The 22,070-nt window shown below is 55.6% G+C and overlaps 1 protein-coding gene and 1 long non-coding RNA gene across 3 annotated transcripts in view; one reads left to right on the plus strand and one right to left on the minus strand.

The window, feature by feature from the left end:
* KCTD16 (potassium channel tetramerization domain containing 16) overlaps positions 1–22,070 on the minus strand; it is a 55,076-nt gene that overhangs the window by 23,586 nt on the left and 9,420 nt on the right. The gene's annotated exons all lie outside the window — the stretch shown is intronic.
* On the plus strand, positions 3,972–5,818 carry LOC135280453 (uncharacterized). The gene is made up of 3 exons (XR_010347387.1): positions 3,972–4,136; positions 4,251–4,356; positions 5,682–5,818. It is a non-coding gene; the product is annotated as an uncharacterized LOC135280453 (long non-coding RNA).

A 22,070-nucleotide genomic window follows, 5' to 3' on the forward strand; every position in this document is an offset into this window, starting at 1 on the left:
TTGCGAGCCCAAATCCCAAGCACTGACAAGGTGATTTAGGAGGAGAGGTGAATTCTCCCTGCACAGCCCGAGAGGAGGCACCAGGGCAGAGGAATCTCTGCTGCTCCTGGCTGGGCCCTCCCCAGGCAGCTGCTCCCAGGCTGAGCACGGGGCTTGGGAGGAGCAGAACCAGAGGCTGAAAAACCCCCAGCACAGACCCAGCTGCAGCAGCCCCTCTCCTGCCCCCAGCCCCATTTCCTCTCTTGCCAGTGCTGTGCAGGAACGTGGACGTACTGCACCATAAATATTTAATTACAGACAGCTAATGAAAACACTGAAGTTAATGAAAACCTCATGGTAACATGCACAAACCCAGCAAGGGACCTTTTTACACAGAAATTAAAAAATAAGACAGCAAGTACTCTGGGCAAAACTTTTAATGCCACTTAACTGAATTCATTCAGGTTAATTAAATCCTTTCCAAATCATAATTTGTTTCCTGTTTGTCACAGAACACATCACACAGTAATGTGTGGTAGTAACTGCAGTTACCCAGCCTTGCCTCCCGTGTCACAGCTGAGGCTCCCCAAGCTCCTGCAAAGCACAGGAGAGAGCTGAAGTGTTGAATTATCACCCTCCTGCCCCCCAGAAGCTGAGACACTGATCTCGGCTTAAAGGAAAAAGACAAAAGTCAAACCACCAGACTAAAGTTCAGTGAGAGACTGGGGCAGCTTCCCAGGGAATGTCCCTTCCCAAGGGCTGGCAGGGCAGGACACTGCTGCAGCCAGGAGTGGCAGCAATGACACTTTACATCCTGCATTTGGGACCCTGATAAACATTTACATCCCTGCGTTTGGGACCCTGATAAACAAGGGGTTCAGGGCTGTGAAGGAATCATGCAGAATTCTGTGCTTCAGCACACGCAGGAGTCCCTAACAAACTCCATTCCCTGCCCCTGGTCCTTCCAGAGTTTCCTGTCAAGATCTTCATCTGCCTCCAAAGCGCCTGCAAGGCCCCAGAAACTCCCCCAGCACTTCCCATCAGTAACCAAACTCCCCCCAAAGTGCTTCCATCCCAATGGCATTTTCCCTGAAATTTGAATTTACACTGATAGTGATGGAAACTCACAGTGGTTGCCAAGAAGGCCCAAGCAGAAATTCAATATAAAGCCCAGTGACAGTGGCTTCTCCAGTTCTGTTTTTAGGATGCAGGGTCTGGGCCAGGAGGGGCCCCGGGCCTCCCCTGCACATCCCTCCTGCAGCCACAAAAGGTTCATCACTATCATTTTAAGAGACATAAGAAACCGGATTTTTAGATTTCACAGTTAGGAAATTCAGGATGGGCCTAATTGTGAATGAATGGGAAAGAATAATTCAGCACTTGCTGGAGAGTATGGAGGGGGTGGAGATGAGGATTGGTCACACTCCTCGCACCTAGACATCACCTCTGCCCAGGAAATGGGAGATTTAAACTGAGTTTAAATTCCTCCGTGGGCTTCAGCACAGGTTAATGATGGCTCCTGAGATGACCCACATATTATTCATGAACTTCAAACTACTTTTAACTACTAAAAGTAATTTCTTGGACTTTGTTCAACACTAAACAGACTCTGGTCTGGCTGACAAGGGGATGATTGGTCAGAGGTTGGGCTTGATGATCTTGGAGGTCATTTCCAACCTTGATCGTTCTACACTCTCATAATCTGAAGCAATTACCAGCAGACACAGAACCAGAATCATTAGCACACCATCTCTAATAAATGGGAGTCAGCAGCTCGAAGGCGCAGGGCAGCTGGGCTGCAGAAACACCCAGTGCAGAGCACAGGAGGTGCAGGGCAGCGGTGGATGTCCCTGCCGTGGAACAGAGCCCGGATCCCGCCGGGGAAGGAGCAGCCCCGTCCCCGTGAGCACCAACACGGAGCCCCAGTGGATGGGGAAATTGATAATCACCAGCTTCGAAGCGAATTCCCTTAACACGCAATCACTCCACCCCAAAACGCTCCCGAGCAAAGCCGAGACGGAGAGCAAAGCAGTTAGCAAAGAACTGTGTAATGAAATAATAATTTCCAGTGTAATTGGCACGGAAAGCGCCGCGTGCGGGGCGGGCGAGGCAGAGCCGGGCTGGGGGCTGCAGAGAGCGGCCCCAGAGCCCCGCAGCCCTGTCCCACTGCCTGTCACACTGCGTGTCCCACTGCCTGCCACACTGCGTGTCCCACTGCTCCTGCAGCCCTGTCCCACTGCCTGTCACACTGCGTGTCCCACTGCTCCTGCAGCCCTGTCCCACCGTCTGCCACACTGCGTGTCCCACTGCTCCTGCAGCCCTGTCCCACTGCCTGTCACACTGCGTGTCTCACTGCTCCTGCAGCCCTGTCCCACTGCCTGTCACACTGCGTGTCTCACTGCTCCTGCAGCCCTGTCCCACTGCCTGTCACACTGCTCCTGCAGCCCTGTCCCACTGCCTGTCACACTGCGTGTCCCACTGCTCCTGCAGCCCTGTCCCACTGCCTGTCACACTGCTCCTGCAGCCCTGTCCCACTGCCTGCCACACTGCGTGTCCCACTGCTCCTGCAGCCCGGTCCCACTGCGTGTCCCACTGCTCCTGCAGCCCTGTCCCACCGCCAGTCCCACTGTCTGTCCCACTGCTCCTGCAGCCCTGTCCCACCGCCTGTCCCACTGCTCCTGCAGCCCTGTCCCACTGCCTGTCCCACCGTCTGTCCCACTGCTCCTGCAGCCCTGTCCCACCGCCTGTCCCACTGCTCCTGCAGCCCTGTCCCACTGCCTGTCCCACCGTCTGTCCCACTGCTCCTGCAGCCCTGTCCCACTGCCTGTCACACTGCGTGTCCCACTGCTCCTGCAGCCCTGTCCCACCGCCGGTCCCACCGTCTGTCCCATCGTCTGTCCCACCGCCTGTCCCACTGCTCCTGCAGCCCTGTCCCACTGCCTGTCACACTGCGTGTCCCACTGCTCCTGCAGTCCTGTCCCACCGTCTGTCCCATCGTCTGTCCCACCGCTCCTGCACCGCTCCCGCACGGCTCCTCCCATCCTCAGCTCAGCTCAGCTCTGGGTGCTCCCGTATTTGCAGACGGACTCTCAGCTCCTCTCCAAAGAGAACAGGGAGCCAAAGCAAGCAGAGGCTCGGGGGGCAGTGCTGGTGGGCAGTGATTTAAAGGAGCAGGGAGCTCAGCTCTGAGGGGCTCTGATCACCCAGGCACAGCCTGATGCAGCTCAGAGGGTTTGGGGGTTTTCCCTGCACACGGGTAACTCCACACTGACCCTCCTGTGGATCCAAGCACAGACCACACCAGCAGCTCTCCCTAAAAGGCAGCTTTTGTTAGGTTTTGTTGGCCTGTGGAGCCTCTTGTGCTAATGCTTCTTTCCCCCAGCTTCCCCATCCCAGCACTCCCCTGCTCACAAAATCACCAAATGCTCTCGGCAGCTCCGGCAGCCTCGGGCTCTGCTCGTCATTCCCTGTCATCCTGCTCCTCTCACATGTTCTGTCTTGTGGTGAAAAGGGAAGTGAAGAGGAGTCACCGAATGCACAGCAACGCTCCATCCTCTCTGCTTTCCCTATAAAGATCTTTTTCCCCTCTGAGCAGCAAGGTACCGGCGCCCATAAAACGACAGCACTAAAACGCTGCTGGAAATTGGGAGAAACAAAACTGCAGATGTGCTGGGAATGCCTGCACGGGCAGAGCTGCAGAACTGCAGCATCCACAGCCCTGCTCCGGGGGAACCCCGGCTTGGGATGTGAGCTCAGGGAGGGGACAGGCACAGGGGTGGCCCAGGGTGGCACAGGGATGGCCCAGGGTGGCACAGGGATGGTCAGGGTGGCACAGGGATGGGACAGGCACAGAGATGGCCCAGGGTGGCACAGGGATGGCCCAGGGTGGCACAGGGATGGCCAGGGTGGCACAGGGATGGGACAGGCACAGAGATGGCCCAGGGTGACACAGGGATGGCCCAGAGTGGCACAATGGGAGGTTCCAGGGGGAGCAGTGGTGGGTTCCAGGAGAGCAGTGGTGGGTTCCAGGGGAGCAGTGGGAGGTTACCAGGGCAGCAGTGGGAGGTTACCAGCTCGTGGCTGATGCTGCAGGTCCTGCTCCAGGCACAGCCACGGGAGCTGAGGCAAAGGGAAGACACGAATGCTGTAATTGGAAGGTGCCTGGGAGTTGTCAGTGCTGTCAACAGAAAGGCAATTACTGTTTGAAAATTAATCTCTCTCTTTTTTTTTTTCTTTTTTGTTACCCTATTGTTATTCCCTTTTAATGTCAGAATAAGCAAAACAGGAGATTACCTGGTGTGCTCTCCCTGGAGGGAAAATGCTGTTAAAATGGAAATGAGCAGCAGGCTGGCAGCACCTGCTCCTGCCCAGGCACAGGTATCCCACACCAAGTCCATGGCCAGGCTGAGCCCCTGCACTGAACTCCTCTTTTCCCATCGCAGCTGCAGTCCCCCACTGCCCCAGCAGCCCACTGTCGGGGGAGCAGTGTCCCTGTCACCCCCTCGAGTGCTTCTGCACGGTCCCTGCTGTGCCCACAGGAGGGGAGGCACCCTGGCAGTGCTCAGCACGGGGCTTCAGGCAGCTCCTCTCCTCCAGACTCCACATCCTGACACGAAACCCCTCCTGAAATCCCTCATTTGGAGACCCCTCTCCCCAGCTCCCCCAGCTTCCTGTGCAGTTCTCAGACTGCCTCGTTTGTCTTTGCTCCTCGCTCATTTCTGCGTAATTCCATCCCTCAACACATCTTTAATTAACAGTTCTGTGCTATGACTCACAGATGCATCTCTCAGCTCCAGACACCTCTCCTTCAGCCCAGCCCCAGCTCCAGGCCCCTGGGAGCTCTGTCCCGCAGGGCTGGGGACACTGCCCTCTCTTTCCAGCTGCCCCCACACTCCTCTCCATGGCTGGGCCCCATGCTGGTCGCACAGATAACCCAGTCCTTGCTGGGCACCCTCCTCAGCTGGGATGGCCTAGCTGCTCCTCGCCCTGCCATTCTTTGGCCAAGGATTGAAGGTGCCTCTCTGCTATTCCCTGGCAAACAAAATCCCATTCCATCATTACTGAACTCTTCTCTGGCTGCTCCTCCCTCCTGCCTTTCACACACTGCCAGAAGATCCTGGGGAAGGTCACAGCCCCAGGTGCCACCTCAGGGTCCCCCTGCAAACCCTTTCTCTGCCTCCTCTTCCTCACAGCCATAACTGCTCTAGCTCCTTCCTCTCTCCTGGAATGGGGTTATCACAGAGGTCTGGGCTGGAAGGGACCTTGCCCCTCATCCCATTCCAGTGGGACACCTTGCACTGTCCCAGGGCTCCTCGGGCACTGCCAGGCTGGAGCATCCCTGGCTGTTGCCCTGGAGAGCCCTGTGGGCAGTGTGACCCTTCCTGCTGGGGAAGGTTCCTGCTGAGCCCGGAGCCGTGGGGAAGGAGCTGCAGCCCTGGCAGCCCCAGGGGCTCGGGGACCAGCAGCCAAGCCATCCCACACTGCTGGCTGTCACTGCTCCAGAGCAGTGCAGAGCAGTCACAGGCTCCCAGGCAACTCGCTCATGACTCAAAAATCTGGCTGGGGGTGGTGGGGGCGGTTTGAATTCACATGGATGCCAGGCAAGTAAAAGAAAAACTAAACTTTGGCTCCTTTAGCAAATCATGCAGTTGGGGACCAGCACCCAAAACCAAACAGAATAAAAAATGATGTTCTTGGTGCAGCAGAGGAGGCTGACACAGAATGAAGAGATGCCAGAAAACACAGGAGGAGATGAAAAGCTGCACTGGCTGGCTGAGGAGACTGGGAAGGAGAAGCAAGGAAAACTGAGAACGGCAAAAGGGAATCATGAATGATGCCTGTTTCTCGTAAAAACAAGTTTTTTTAAAAAAATTCATCACTTCCAGCCCGTAGAGATTTGGGAGTCGGGGCTGTAAACAGGCTCAGGAACACAGCAGATGCCTTTTCCTGCCGTGCCCCCCCCGGAGCCTGCAGTCCCCCGGGAGCAGCGCTGCCACCAGCAAACGGTGCAGAACAGATGGCCTGGTGCCAGCCCTCACCTTTCCCCGAGACGGGAACAGCCGGGGACGTTCGATTGTTGCGGTGAGAGAGCCGCTAACGACGTGTTGATGAACACAAAGTTAATTTTCCGATACATTTCCTACAAACTGTTTCCTTAGGAACTCTCCGGAGCCCAGGAAGCAGCTTGCTGAGCTGCTGCTGGGTGTTGACTGCTGCTCGGGGCTCACCGAGGGAAATGTGTTCGGGTTGTGTTTCCCCGGGCACGGCCAGGGGCTGGGCGGTTTCTGGGGAGGGACGCGGCAGGAGAGGGGAGCTGGGCACGGAGCCGGGCCCCGGGCTGGGCTGCTCCTCCCGAAACCTCCGCTCAGCCCAAGGCAGCAGCCTCCGGAGCTGGGTCAAGCACGGAGGGGAAATTCAATAGGAAAACGGAAATATCTGCACCACAGGGGAACGCGAGAGCAGGGGGAACGGGCTGGGGAAAGGTGACTTGGGGACAAAGGGGGCACAGGGACCGGGGAGGGAGGGAACAGGAGCCCAGCAGGGAGAGAGGTGGGCACAGCCCGGGCAGGGCCGGGCAGGGCACACAGGGATGCTGGGACAGTGACACACAGGGGTGAGAGGGCAGGGGCACACAGGGATGCTCGGGCAGGGGCACTGAAAGGTGCCCATTCCCAGGGCTCAGAGGCACTCCCAGCGTGGCACAGAGTGTGGGGACCGAGCAGGGAGCAGAGCAGAGCCGAGGCAAGCGCTGCTGGTGGGATGAGAGGGCAGTGGCACACAGGGATGCTCAGGCAGGGGCACCCAGGGATCCTCGGGCAGTGACACCCAGGGATGCTCGGGCAGGGGCACCAAAAGGTGCTCGGGCAGGGGCACACTGGGATGCTCGGGCAAGGGCACCAAAAGGTGCTCGGGCAGGGGCACCAAGAGCTGCCCATTCCCAGGGCTCAGAGGCACTCCCAGCGTGGCACAGAGTGCGGGGGCCGAGCAGGGAGCAGAGCAGAGCCGAGGCAAGCACTGCTGGTGGGCAGCAGATGTTCTCACACGGATCCCAGCACCCACGGACACGGCACTTTGAGCCTCTGTCTCCTTGTGAATGAGAAAGCACCGACTCAGCCCCAGAGCCCCTGGACGAGCAGGGTACCGCGGTTTCCAGGCTGGTTTATTCCAGGGATTGCAGGGCCCTGATTTCTCAGGCTCCTCAAGCCCAGAACAAAGAGCAGATGTCAGGGTGGCAGCGCCCCGGGCAGCGGCACAGGCCATTCCCTGAAGCTGTAAAAGCCAGAGCCTGTCCCTGCACAGACCCCTGCAGGGCTGAGGGCACACACAGGAGCAGCTCGGGCTCCTTGGGCCATCAGGAAGGACAGGAGGGACCGTCCCCACATTCCCAAAGCCCCTGCCAGCACCGCCGGTCCATGCAGGGACAAGGGGCAGGAATTCTGCCTGGCTGCTCCCCATCGGAGCAAAACCCTCCAGGTGGGGATGGACCCAGCCCGGCCCAGGGCCAGAGGAACTGCAGGAGCATCCCTCAGCCCTCCTGGGCTGCCCAGAGCCTGCTCCTCCTCCTCCTCCTCCTCCTCCTCCTCCATCCCCAGCCCTCCTGGGCTGCCCAGAGCCCTGCTGCTCCATCCTCAGCCCTGCTGCTCCCCACAGCTGGGGCTGGGTGACCTTGTGGCTTTTCCAGCTCAGGGATTCTGGGATTCTTCCCCTTTTTCCCAAGCCCCCACCTGCTCACATATACAATCCTTTTTCATTTCCAGTTCATGACCTGATCTTCGATTTCCCCCAACACTGAAATATTTGCCACCAAGAGTGGGGCAGAGATAAGGAGCCCATGAGCATCAGCAGCTGAAACACTTCCCATTCCTTCCATTTTGCAATACTGATGGATCCCAGCTGCAGGACACCTTGTCCTTGTGCATCACTCACATCTACTTGGGTAGGACATTTATTTTCATGCAATAAATGGTATGTGGAGGAAAGGAAACAACAAGATCCTTTCTGTGCTTTGGATTCCATTTTACTTAGAAGATTAACTAAAACCAGTATGAGTCCTTTATAAAACAGTCATACTTTTAAAAATGGAAAATTTCTCACTTTTTCCTTTAAAATTAAAATTCACTGATGATACATACTCAGCAGTGAAACAGCTTAATTTTGCTCATCATCATCAAGAAGCTTTTGAGTGACAGAGTCAAGTTAAAAAGCCCTGATTAGCACATGAAATGACATAAAAGATCCAAACAAAAGCAGAGCTTCAGATCCCTCCAACACCCCAAATAAATAAAGTGTTGGTGTTGGCAAAGCTTGTTTGTGGGATCTCCGATTCAGGAGAGGAAAGAATCCCCTTTTTGTCTTGGAGAGGCCTCAGGTGTGGCTCCAGCACAGCAGTGAAACCTGAGCGAGAGGAGTGACCCTGCAGAGTCCCCAGTCCCCTCAGCTCCAGATGATAAAGGAAATAATCCCAAGCACTGTGAAGGACCTGAGGGTCACCAGGGGCGGTTCCTCTGAGCCCTCCCTCTGCTCTGCTTTTCCCAAACACATGGGCCCCACATTCCTGGAGTCCCTTCCCTGTCCTCCAGACATCATTGGCTGAGATGTAAAACGTGATATTTTCAGACAAAGCAGCCATATTCCAAAAGGGAAGTCTGAGAGAAGCAGGAGAAAAGCCCCAGCACAGAAACACTTCTGTCACACCCTGAGGGTCACCCACTGACCCCTGAGAGCCAGCCTGAGCAGGAACAGCCAGTAAATTCAGAGAGGAGAACGCAGAGTGGTGGGAAAGCACCTTCTGCTCCTCTCGAGGAGCGCCAGGAGCACTGCAGAGCCAAAGCAGAAGGGGCTCATTCGGATTTCAAGAGTTAAAGCCGGTCATTCCTAATGGATTCTCCCACTTTACAATGAGGCAGACCTGATGTGCTCAGCTGAGCTGCCTCCCCTGACACCCCAGCTTTTAGGACTGGCCTCAGCCCATGGCCACTAAAACCCCACCAGATAATTACCAGCACTTTGGCTGGGGCACAGCTTTAACCTCAGCCTGCATCGTTTGAGGAGAAATTCCAAATCCAGCTACGGCTTCTTACTTATTAAAGGGAATTTAATGGTCTGTGCTGCCTCCCACACTGCCACTTCTTCTCCTGGATGCTGATGAGCCCACACCTGCCCGGCAGAGCCCCAGAGCCTGGCTGCTCCCGGGGGAATTGCGCATGGTTCACCCAAACACACCCAAATACAGCCAAACACACCCAAACACACCCAAATACAGCCAAACACACCCAAACACACCCAAACACACCCAAATACAGCCAAACACACCCAAATACACCCGAATACACCCAAACACAGCCAAACACACCCAAACACACCCAAACACACCCAAATACAGCCAAATACAGCCAAACACACCCAAACACAGCCAAATACACCCAAATACAGCCAAACACACCCAAATACAGCCAAATCCAGCCAAATACACCCGAATACACCCAAATACACCCAAACACACCCAAACACACCCAAATACAGCCAAATCCAGCCAAATACACCCGAATACACCCAAATACACCCAAACACACCCAAACACACCCAAATCCAGCCAAATCCAGCCAAATACACCCGAATACACCCAAATACAGCCAAACACACCCAAATACGGCCAAATACACCCAAACACACCCAAACACAGCCAAACACAGCCAAACACAGCCAAACACAGCCAAACACAGCCAAACACACCCAAATCCAGCCAAATCCAGCCAAATCCAGCCAAACACAGCCAAACACACCCAAACACAGCCAAACACACCCAAATACAGCCAAACACAACCAAACACACCCAAACACACCCGAATACACCCAAATACACCTGAATACACCGAAACCAGGCAGAGAGAGGAGCTGGGGTCCCAGAAATGCCAGCTGGGCACTGCAGCACAGAGCCACGCTGGGAGCTGTGCCACAGGGACAGCCCTGAGCCTGTGTGGCACAGCCCTGACCCTGTGCCACCCCGTGGTGGGACAGGAGAGCTCGGTGACCCCTGGAAAGCCAGGGCAGCCCCTCCAAGCTGCTTTTCTGGGAAGGCCACTGCTTTTCTGGAGACACACAATGTGCTCCCACTTTAATTTCAGCATGTGGATCAAGTAATTGTTTGGATTTTAATATTGAGTCTACGTTTCACTGATTTGCATTTAAATGTGTTGTCAGAGAACTTCCAGAAGTCTTTAATAAGAAGGCCGATTTGCATTTTAATGTGCACTTAAAGAATGTGAAGAAGTCTTTTCATGTGAGCTGTGTTATCTGAGGAAGAGGGGGGTGAGATGCGAGCACCAGTCCAACAGAAGTGCCTGAGAGACAGCCCAGCCCTGCTGGGGACAGAAATGTCTCACTGAGAGGGAGGCTGGCAAGGGCTGGGATGCTGGGGAGCAGCTCGGGGGCTGACACTCCTGCCCAGGGCTCTGGGGGACCCTGCCTTGGCACAGAGACCCTCGGGGGCTCTGCAGGGCCCAGCGGGAGCTGCCCACACCCAGCTGGGTGACAGTGGCACTGCCCTGCAAGGAGAGGGACACTGCCTCTCTTCTCCAGCTCCTCTGCCCTGGCCTTCCTCAGGGAGCATTGCACGTGCCTGCAGATTATCTTAACAGAAAATTGAATTTCTACAGGGCTCTTTGTGTTCCATCTGAGAATCAGATGTCTTCGATCTGCAGAATGACTCGGATGAACATACAGTAAAATCAGAAGGAAATAAAACTTAAAGTTATAGAATATCCAGAGGTGGAAGGGACCCACAAGGATCATCCAAGTCCAGCTCCTGGCCCTGCACAGGACAGCCACAGGAATGGATCTTGTGTGTCTCCAGGTTATGGAAACAGGCTCAGGACCCACCCTCTACAAAAACCCCTCAAGTTCAGTTAGTGTTGAAAGTAAACAGGTCGAAAATCCCTGCATAAACACCCAGAGCAGTGAGGAGTGCCCCCTCCAGCCCGGAGCAGAGCTGCAGCCCTGCCTCCCTCCAGGAGCTCCGGTGCCCCTCGGCTCTGCCCTGCTGCTGGACAAACAGGGGCTGAGCCATCATCAAAAATAAATCACCTGGGGAGACAAAGCCAGTTATTTTTAGAAGATGAGTCCTTCCCTGTTCAGTTCACATAACTTCACTGTACCCAGTGACCTGCCGGGGTGCTGGCACTGCTGCCACCCCGCCCTGGCACTGCCATGGAGTGGGCAGGCACTGGGGTGGCCTCTGCACCTCCTGCCCTGCCTGGGCCTGGGTACAACAGCTCACGCTGCCCCGAGCTCCCCAGGGTGGCTGTAAGGGAAAGCAGAGCACAGTGAGGCTGGAAAGACCAGCCTTTGATAAATCCCAGAGAATCTGAGCTGGAAGGGACCCACAAGTGCTCGGGTCCAGCCCTGGAGTGGATGCCCACACAGGGACTGAGCCCACAGCCTTGGCATCTCAGCACCATGCTCTGCCCAGCTGAGGCACTGCCAGGGTTAAATGTGGATGTATAAAATAGACAGAAATACACAGAAATATGTAAATGCACTGAAATATGTACCCCCATGTCCAGCTGCTGCCAGGCACGGCTGCCCTCCCACAGAGCTCTGGCCAGCCCGTATCCCAGAGTGCAACCCAAAGTTTAAAACTGCAATTAACCAAGAGCAGACATATGCAGGGAGGCAGCACAATAATTAGAGCAAAGCAAAGCGGGTGCTTCAGAGTTTCCATTCCGTAACACATAATTGGTACATAAGTGAGAGTGTTTGTTTGTTTACCCAGAGCAGGGTCACCTACTGCTGTCACTGAACAAAGCTGTCACGGGGTTTAGATGGAATAGGCTTCTGCTGCTTAAGCCAATTATTTTCTCACCAGAGATCAGAGCATCAATAAAAACCAACAAATAAACCAGTTCTGATCAGCTGAAATATTGGTTCTGTGGGGGTTTTGTTGTATTTTTACTGCAGTAAACAAAGCCAGTGTCACATCCACAGGGCACTGCCAGCTCCTGGGCTGCTCCTGAGCCTGGCCTGAGCTGAGCTTTGTGCCCCTCCAGCTGCCCAGAGCCGAGGGCAGGAGCAGACACCACAGTGACAGGACAGGGTTGTGCCACCCTGCACTTAACCAGCAGCTCCAAAACCAAGGAGACCCTGCCTTGCTGTAGAAAGCAGAACAGTTTCTGGTGGCTTTGGCTGGTCCCAGTGACAGGGGTGTCACTGTGCCATTGGCACATTGCTGTCAGGGTGTGCCAGCCCAAACCGCAAGGCTGCAAACCCAGCGAAGTCTCACTGGGAGGATCTTAGCCCCACGGGAGGCTGGGCTCAGCAGTCCTGGGCCTGCAGGCACACAGGTTCACCCATCTCCCCAGGCCCTCGTGGCTGGAGCCATCAGCTGCAGGGGCTGTGGCCGAGGGCTGTCACCTGGAGCAGCTGCTCGGGGGACACGTGGGCACGTCCCTGTCCTGCAGAGGGACCTGCTCTGTGCGGGGCTGCATCCAGGCGGAGCTCAGAACAGCTCAGTAAAGATGGGAGTCCTGCACGTCCAAACAGCTCCTGGCAGACGTGTCCTGCTGCATTTATCAGCTGGGTGGCTCTGGAGTGGCTGTGTCCCTGTGCAGGCTGGCACAGAGCAGGGCAGAGCTGGCTGTGCCAGCCCAGCCCCTGGGAGCACAGCAGCACAGCCAGGGCAGGGCAGGGCAGGGCACACAGAGCCCAGGGCAGGGCAGGGCACAGCCCAGGGCACAGCACACACAGCCCAGGTGTCCCCATTTCCATTCCCAGCTGGAAGGGGAAGTTTTGGGTTGGGGCTGCAGCCCCAGGGCCCTGCTGGAACACAGGGACACAGGAAGAGAGTCACAGCCCAGCCCAGGGACAGGGACAGGAATGGGGGGCACAGCCCAGCCCAGGGACAGGGACAGGAATGGGGGCACAGCCCAGCAGCCCAGCCCCAGGGCCAGGCCCAGAGGGAACCCCCTTTTCAGAAAGGCTCTTGGCACATCCCTGATTTCTCCTTCTCCCTGCCCTGGGCTCAGAGTGGGGCAGGCAGGGATCTGGCCGTGCCCACTGCTCACAGCAGCACTGACAAATACAAGCCAAGGCCTTGCACAAAGCCTGCTCAGAGGAAATACAATTTTCCCCCACAAAACATTCTTTAAGGTTTATCTTAATTTCTTCTTTTCAGTCTCTGCATCCCTTGGGAATAAGCACATTAAACCACTGATGATCTGTACAAGCAAGGAAAGGCATTACAGTGCCATTATCAATACAAACCAATTTAAAATCCCTCCAATATTTGGAGAAGAGCTACAGCACAGTTGCAAACAAAATCTCTGATCACTTTTTCAAACAATATTTAATCTGTCCTATAACCACGGTCTATAAAAGCTGCATCTGCAAACAAAAAATAGTATGGGGCTGAGGCTGCCACTCCAGCTGAGCAAACACTTCCCAGTGTCTCTGATATTCCACTTATTATTCCATTTACTCGGCTCACCAAAACATTCTGATGATTATTCCTTGCAGTGCAGGAACCTGGCAGGCTCAGTGCAGGAAATTTGGGTACAGGGAATTCTCCCTGGCCCAGGGTGAGGGTCCCTGGCCCAGGGTGGGGGTCAATGCCCCAGGGAGCAGAGGACACTTGGAATTCAGCTCTGTTTCCCTGGCAGAAGCAGGGACACTGGTTTCAGGCCCGGCTCGGTTCCCAGCAGTGGGGATGAGCTGCAGGGTGTGAGGGAAGGGCAGAGCGGGACAGGAGCCCCTGAGCAGAACCCCCTGACCCCGGGCACGGCTGGCAGGGAGCAGGGGCAGTGCCAGCTCGGGAGGAGGGATGGGGCAGCCCGAGGCTGTGTCCGGGGAGCATCCCAGCGCTGCCAGCAGGGACAGGAGCGCTGTGAGGCTGCACCCTGCTCCCTGCAGGGCTGGGCACACCGGGCACAGCACAGCACAGCATGGCACAGCACGGCACAGCATGGCACAGCACGGCACAGCACGGCACAGCACGGCACAGCATGGCACAGCATGGCACAGCACGGCACAGCATGGCACAGCACGGCACAGCACGGCACAGCATGGCACAGCATGGCACAGCACGGCACAGCATGGCACAGCACGGCACAGCACGGCACAGCACGGCACAGCACGGCCCCCCCGGCTCGGGGGTCCCCGGGATGCAGACACAGGGTCAGCACTGGGCAGAGGGAGAGCCCTCCCATCCCGCAGCCAGAGGGGCTCAGGGATCCAGGACAAGGTGCAAAGTGCTAGAGGCTGATGTTGCAGAGCTCTCTGAGCCCCTGGTTCAGCAGCAGCAAGAGGAACTTTCAGCATTTCTGCTGAGAGGAGGAGTGTGGCTGGTGGGCACAGGGAGAGCTGCCAGGGGCTCAGGGCCAACCCGGGTGGCCGGGGCAGGGGCAGTGCAGATGGCAGGGCACGCAGTGGCTGTCGTTCACAGCACTGAAATGCCGTGATGTCCACCAGGAAATGTGTGCCCATTGCCCACTGCAGCCCCCACGGGCACTGCAGCCCCGAGCACAGCAGGGGCAGTGCTCCCCTCACCCCCTGCCCCTCAATCCCTGCCCTCAGCCCCTTCCCCTCACCCCCTTTCCCTCACCCCCTGCCCTCAGCCCCCTCAGCTGCTCCAAAGGAACCCGAATTATCTCCAGCACCTCTGGCTGTGGCGCGGCCTTCTCAGTCAATGCCATCATCTTATCCGGATAATTATGGAGAACACTCATTATCAGAAACAGGTGGGAGGGTGGTTTTAGTGATCTGGGGGGTCAGCCCATCAGCCTGGCTGGCCCAGCCAGAGGGGACGTGCCAGCCCTGCGGGGACAAGGTGTCTCACGGCTCTGGAGATGTGGCCAGGCACCCGCGAGCCTCCCTGCAGCTCCTGCAGCTCCTGCAGCTCCAAACCCTCCCACCTCCGCCTCGGAGTGAGAGCAGCGAGGCAGCGGGGCCGGGCTCGGGGGTCCCGGGTGCCCGTGTCCCCTCAGGGCTGCATGCCCAGAGCTGCTGCACTGAGGGAGGGAGCAGAGCCCACAGCTCGTGGGCTCCAGCAGAGCTGTGATTGCACATTTGCATGCGGGAGAGGGATGAGTAATGGCAGCAGGCACGGGGGAGGAATAAGTGAACCTGATTAGCCCACACCTGCACTGCTGCTCTGCCCTTGCCCATGTGCTGGGGGGGTTTTTGGGACCCTCCCCTGCTCCAGGCTGGGTGCAGGGAATGCACCAAGGACAGGGAGCAGAGGAAGGTTTATTTTTGCTGTCCCAGGCACTTGATCACAGTCAGACCTCAGCAATGCGTCCCTTGCTAGGAGCAAGCTGGGCAGACACTTCCTCGGTGCTTCAGCCCCTGGGAAATGTTGTTTTCCCCAATCTACAGATCTCAAACACCTCCAGCTTGTTCCAGCTGCAGGGAGCTCTGGGGCTCTCCTGCTCTCTGCTCTGGGCTCTGAATGAAACACCAGTCCCAGCTGGCACAGCTCCCGTGCCCAGCTGCACATGCCAACCTGCAGGAGCAGCTCCGTGGGCCATGGCACACCTCACCCTCCCAGGGCTGCAGCCCCAGCAGGGGCAGAGCCTGGGCACAGCCCGGGCTGGCACACGGGCATGGGCTGCACGGGAGCTCCTGGGCCCCTCCCTGCGTGTGTGACACAGCACTGGGGCCTTCACAGGAAAATTAGTGCTCTGTGCTGGCTGTGAAATATTCAGGAGGACATTAATTATTTGTAGCGGTACATGTATTTTCTTTCTATAAAAAACGGAACAAGCTTATAAATTATGACAAAAACACAACCCCGTGCTTCATGACAGGGTCAGACAATCACATCCTTGCTGGTGTCAAAGTGGGGTCAGCCTGGCGTTGTTCCAGGGCAACCAGGAGCAGAAGCCTGCCCTGCCATCCTCACCAACACCCCAGGTGTGCGAGCCCTGCCTCGGGTGTGGAGGCAGGGCTGGGAGCCAGCCCTGCCTCCTGGGCACAGGGCAGCCCTTCCAGAGGAGCTGGGCTGAGCACGTGGGAACCGCAAATAAAATATAGACAGAGGAGTTTTAGGCAGAAATTGGGCTATTTCAGTCTGTCATTCCATGGAAAAGAGATTCTGAGACTTGTATGTGCACAGATATAAACACACTCAGGGAAAGAAGAAATGACAAGCAGAGCAGTAACAACAATAGTCAAAGAGTAATTTGTTCTTAACCTGTTCAAAATAAAAATAACTGGTGAACAAGTTCACTCCTTGGACCATCTGCATCTCATAAACATAAGTTAAAATCCTGACACCATCTGTTCCATTGGAATTTTAATGCCTCACCAATATGCCAGCTCCCAATCCTGCAGCAAGGACAGCAGCCCCCTCACTTACCCACCTCCTGCTGGGGCTGGGCTTTACTGGGAGGGGAACGACCTGGGCCAGCTCAGGCACGCCAAACCAGGGGCTTCTGCTCCCCAGGGTGGGGAACCAGCACCAGCAGCACCCCAGGAGCCCCCACAGCCCCGATGGAAATTTGGGCAGGACACCTGAACAGTAAAATATGGACAGAAAAAAATCCTCTGGGTTCTCATGGAATACGTTTTGTTCTCCACAGGAGCACCCATTTGCCATCCTGCAGAGTCAGCAGCACGTGCAGCCCTTCCAGGAGAGATCAGCCCTTCCAGGAGGGATCAGCCCTTCCAGAGGGATCAGCCCTTCCAGAGAGGGATCAGCCCTTCCAGGAGGGATCAGCCCTTCCAGGAGGGATCAGCCCTTCCAGAGGGGATCAGCCCTTCCAGAGGGGGATCAGCCCTTCCAGAGGGATCAGCCCTTCCAGGAGGGATCAGCCCTTCCAGAGGGGATCAGCCCTTCCAGGAGGGATCAGCCCTTCCAGGAGAGCTCAGCCCTGCAATGGGGCCCCATCCCCACCATGGTGCAGGTGCAGCCCCTGGCACCACGCTGTGCCCTGTGCTGGCACCACGCTGTGCCCTGTGGCTGCCCAGCCCCTCTGCCCCTCTGCTCGGCACCAGCCACGCTCACCTGCCTGCCTCTGGTGGTGGTGACAAACAGATGCTGAGATCCCAGCCTGAGCCAGAGTGGCTGCTACAGTGAAATCAGGTGGAAGTTTGGATTCAATGGCAAAAAGTGTCCTGTGAGGTGTCTAAAAAAACCTACTTTGCTAAATTAGCCTAGCAAGATTTATCCCATCTTTTAATTAATCATTACTAGAGAGGTTGTTGAAAGTCTTTGCATATTTTTTATTGGTCCTAGTGGGAAGAAATCCATTTTAAAATGGAAATTAATATAATATCTACATGGCCTTCTTCAGTGATTTTTTTTTTGCCTAGCAATATTGTAGAGTTACAAACCATACATCATGTCCTGTGCTGCCCAGAATCAATTTCTTCACAGAGGAAAACCAGAAATGTGCTCCCTCACCACTGCAGGATATAAAGTGAATGAAGCTGAGGGAGGGAAAAAAGGCAAAACACAACCAAGCAAGTAAATCTCACAGACGTAGCCCATATCCATTTTTTCCTGATCAATGGAACTCTGTAGGCATGTTCACAAAATTTAATTAAGTTCTGTTCCCCAAGAAATCTATGTGCAATGTTTCCCTGCAATTATTTATTTACTGTCTGCCATGTAGCTTTTAGCTTTCCTCGGGAGAATTCTGGATTTCTGCTGCATTTCCATCAGCACAGGCTGCTTCCAAAGGCTTTGGGGGAGGGTTTGCTCTTCCCTCTCTGCCTGTGGGTTGATTGTCCTCTTGCAAAGAAAATCTGGGAGTGTTTTTAGACACACTTCAGTGTCACGGAGTCCCAGAACACGCATGCTGTGGGCTGGACCTTAAAGCCCAGCCAGTGGCACCCCTGCCCTGGCAGGCACTGGAAGGGCACAGTTGGGTCATCCCGAAGCTGCTCAGCCCCAGGCTGGAATTCTGAGGGTGTTTGTGCACAGCCACGAGCACAAGCAGCACAGGCAGGCCCAGCTGAGGCCAGGCTGCTGCGCTGGCAGCCGGGGATGCTGTGGAGGCAGGGCTGAGCCTGCTGGCAGCCAGGCTGGGCTGGGATGCACGGCCGTGGATGCCCGAGCTCTGAGTGAACGTGTGGGGCTGGCACAGCGTGCAGCAGGCATCCCCGGCTGGGAACCATCCCCTGGCAGCAGCAGAGCAGCCTCACCAGCCCTGCATGCATCCCCTGGCTCCTCTGCAGCAACCAAAGAGGCTGTGAGCTGCTCAGGGAGAGGTGGGCAAATGTGCCACCCTCCCCCGGAGCAGGCCTGGCTGCCAACGTGCCACCTGCCTCCTGCCAGCCTGCCAGGGACACGTGGGCTCTGCTGGAGGGAAGGGAGGCAATTACTGACAGCTTCAAGTGGATCAGCTCCAGTCCTTCGAGTCTCAGCACAGCAAGGATTATTAGGGCTTCTTAAACCCAGAAAACTTGTGCAAAGTGAAATGATGCTTCCTAGGTACCAGCCAAGTATTTTGAATATTTAGAAATGGGATTAAGACAGAGGAGGGTTTGATCCTCCCCACCAGTGACCTCCACTAGATGTGGGCTCTCCCCAGCAAGGAGATGTCACTGAGTTGTGAAAATTCTTCCCACACACCAAACTTGAACAAACTCTTCAATCTCTGCACGAAATGGCACCTCTTGACTTCTGCCTTCACCTACAGGACTAAAGCAGCAGATTCTTTCATCAAGTCTTTACCAGTGAAAGCATTTTTATCAGCATCCTTATTTAAATATTCTTTGTCTACCCAAGGGAAGGCATAGAAGGTTTCTGTCTGCAGCCTCTGCTCTGAGGGAAGGCAATGATTTAATCCTCACGTAATACAAGTGCATTGACTTGAGAGAATGGAGGGTTTGTTCTCCTGAATGCTCACAAATTAACGAAATCAAGAATACCTGGAAACTGCTCTTCTCCCAGCTAGAAAGGAGAGGTTTTGCATCCTGGTAATGGTGGCTGTGCCAGGGAGAGCAAAGGCACCCCTGGGCTGGGTTAAACAGTGCCCAGGGGAGCTCCTCAGAGGTACAAAACCTCTCTCACCAGGAGGCTGTGGCTCAAGAGGAGATGGCAGGATTGAGGCAAAGTCATCATGTACAGGAGGAGCCAGGCAGAGCACGGGGGTGGCAGCAGGGCCAGGGCAGTGCCCGTCCCTGCGCTGGCACTGCCAGGGCACCTCCAGGGCTGGGGCAGCTCTGGGGAGCCCTGGAGGGGCTGGAGAGTGGCCAGGGCAGGAACAGAGCTGGGAAGGGCTGGAGAATTCCTGAGGGAGCTGGGAAGGGTCTGGGAATCCCTGAGGGAGCTGGGAAGGGGCTCAGCCTGGAGCAAAGGAGGCTCAGGGGGCCCTTGTGGCTCTGCACAGCTCCTGCCAGGAGGGGACAGCCGGGGGGTCGGGCTGTGCTCCAGGAACAGGGACAGGAGCAGAGGGAACGGCCTCAGGCTGGGCCAGGGCAGGCTCAGGGTGGGCACAGCAGGAATTTCCCCATGGAAAGGGGGTCAGGCACTGGAACTGCCCAGGGAGGGTTGGATCCCCATCCCTGGAGGTGGCACTCAGGGCTCTGAGCTGGGGACAAGGTGGGGACAGGGCTGGGAGGGCTTTTCCAGCCTCAGGGATCCTGGCATTCTGGGACTCTGTGACAGCTTGTCACGGTCAAACTCCTGAGACTGAAGGAACACAAGTTCCAAGAAGTTTTCAGCACCATTTTTCCACCAGTGACCCCGAAGGCAGCCCAGCTGCTGTAAGCAAAGCACATTGAACACATTCCCTGTGTCACAGGGAGGGGTTCACCACGGCAGCCTTTCCAGCCAGCCAGCCCCTGGGAGCACACTCTGCTGGGCCAGCTCTGCCCTGGGAGCTGCTGCAGCTCTGCTGGGCCCAGCACAGCCCCTGCCATTAAGCCGGGCTCCTCAGAGCTGCTCTTCTGACTCTAAAAGGCATCAACAAGAAAGGGTATCAATAATACAATAAATGGCATTATTTATGCATTAAAATGATGTTACCGCTGACCACCACCGGACCATTAATTCAGAAACAGAATTCCCTCTGCAATTCCACGGGAGGACAATGGTCATTTATTTTCCCCACAATTATGCTGTAACATCAAACCAAAGGAAAAAGCACCAGGCAGCCTCTTGAGGCCCAGCTCCCTGCACTGCCTGATGGTCAGGAGAGAAAAGCAAAGCCAACATTTAGAACAAGCAGTAACTCCTCCAATTCCTTGTTACTGATTTTGGCACATTAGAACAAGGGGGTTTGAGACCTTCAGTGAGGCACCTCGGTGTTTCCCTACACTCACCTGCCACACGGTAACACACTGAGGCAATGGCACCGAGAGAGAAAATCCTGTTCCAGCTGCCTGGGAAAGCCCCATTGTGGGTCCTGGTGGCAGATTTAGGGTAAGTGGTGGTCAAAAATCACATTTTTACAGGAGCATCAAAGGGCAGATTTGCAATAAGCCATGTTCACCTCCCTGCCTCGGGATCAGCCTCTGAGACCCTTCAAGGGACCAGTGCTGGGCTTGCCCACACCAGTGAAAGCTCTGAGCTGAGAGAAATCCAGTGCCATTCCCTTTGCAGGAGCACAAACACTTTCCCAAGCTCTCTGGGGGTGGGGTCTTTCCTCACTCAAGCTTCGCTTGGAGTTTTTGGCTTTGGAAATATTTAAAGTGCAAAATTCAGTCAAAATCAGCATGTTCCACTGGGTTCTATTTCAGCCCGATTTAATTCCACTGTAAAAATACACTCTGATTCAGACTGATGGAAATTCGATCTGAAGTGCTGAAATGAGTCTCCTCCAAATTATGCAGAGAGGATTTTTTCCTGTAAAGTCGACTCTGGGGCCCTGGCCAAAGCCTGAACCAGGAGGGCAGTGCTGGCTCAGCCCCTCAGGCTGCTGCTCCCCCCAGACTGCTCCAGGAACCCTCCCCAGAGCTCAGGAGCATTCTCCTCCCTGGGATTAGTGTTTGGGGCTGTGGTACTCACTTTCCAACATCCCAGCAGCAGGACTGCCAGGATGGATTGCAAACCAGGATGGCCGCGCTTCCCCTCACTTTGTTCCTGGCAGAGGAATTTTTCAGCTGCCCTAACAGCTAATCAATGAGCTCCTGGAAATCGTTAATCACATCGTTAGGAGAGTCACGGGCAGTGCAGGGAAATCTGTAACACGAGTGATGTATGAGCAGCTCCTGGATGGGAAGGACATGAGTGGGAGTCGATAGAGAGGGGTCACTGGGGCACCCTCCAAGTGACCAATTTGCATTTGTGGGCACTGCAACCCAGCCTGGACCAGCTGCTGAAATGCAAAACAGTGCTGACAGCTCCAGACTTCTCACTCTCCTTCAAGCTCTGTTAGACAGCTGACTTAGCAAGCTACTTGGGGAAACCAAGGAAAACAGCCCAGCCAGGGCTCTGCTGGGCATTCTCTACTCCATTTCCTCATCCCCAAAAAACTCACTTCCTTCTTAACCTACACACCCTGCTAGCAGAGACAAAGCCAAGGGACAGTCACTCCAAGGGACAGTCACTCCAAGGGACAATCACTCCAAGGGGCAATCACTCCAAGGGGCAATCACTCCAAGGGACAATCACTCCAAGGGATGTTTGTTCCAGAAGCCATGGAGCCGTGGGACCATGGAAGGGGTTGGTTGGAAGCCCTGTCCCTCCAGGCCCTGGTGAAAATGCCTCTGTGGAAGCCCAGAGTGCTGGGAAGGCTCAGTCAGGCCCACGAGCCCGGGACCAGCCAGGAGGGGACACGTCACCCCAGCACTGAGCTCCTGTACAAACTGAGTCCTGGCTGAGGCCAGGAGGAGTTCCAGTGCTCAGCTCTTCCCAAACCATCCCCACAGCACCCTCCCTTAGTGAGCAGCTCTGCAGCTCCAGCTCCTCTGGCCCCTCAGCACCGTGAGCAGCGTTAGGAGGCCGATAATGGAGCAGTGTTTGAGTGATTCAGAATTAACTTGAGTACATCTGAAAGTAGCAGGGCAATCGCTGCCACAGGATCCTTGGGTCTGGCCAGCTCAGGCAGCATTACACCTCAGTGACAATTGAAGTGATTCCACCAAGCCTAAAGCACTTTAGTCTATTTTCTTCCTTCATAAAAAATACAATTTTGAGCAAGAAAGCTCAA

Source organism: Passer domesticus, chromosome 13 (assembly GCF_036417665.1).
Source record: "Passer domesticus isolate bPasDom1 chromosome 13, bPasDom1.hap1, whole genome shotgun sequence".
NCBI classification, from domain to species: Eukaryota; Metazoa; Chordata; class Aves; order Passeriformes; family Passeridae; genus Passer; species Passer domesticus.